The following is a 325-nucleotide window of genomic DNA, read 5'->3' as shown; positions in this document are numbered from 1 at the left end:
CCAGCCAGTCCGCACCTTCCTGTGCTTTAGCGCCCCACAGCAGAGCCCAACAAGTTCTCCTCCCCCTCCCTGGTCCAGGCAGAGGCCAGGCTGCTGCCCCCGCCACCCCTCCCAGCAGCTTTGGCAGGTTCCTACTGGGCTACCAGTGGTCTGTGCTTCAGTTCCACAGTAACGCGTCTCCCCGCAACCTCCCCAGACCCCGCAGGACGATGTCAGGCCAGAGGAGCCTGCACAGACCCTTCTGCTTCTCCCAGAGACCCCTTGCAGAGGCAGGGCCCACAGCGGGGCCCAGCCTCCAGGCAGCTGGCAGAGCTCCAGCTGGGGA

Source organism: Buceros rhinoceros, unplaced genomic scaffold (assembly GCF_000710305.1).
Source record: "Buceros rhinoceros silvestris isolate BGI_N320 unplaced genomic scaffold, ASM71030v1 scaffold25113, whole genome shotgun sequence".
NCBI classification, from domain to species: domain Eukaryota; kingdom Metazoa; phylum Chordata; class Aves; order Bucerotiformes; family Bucerotidae; genus Buceros; species Buceros rhinoceros.
The sequence above is the reverse complement of the archived record's forward strand: the minus strand, read 5'-3'. Positions refer to the sequence as shown.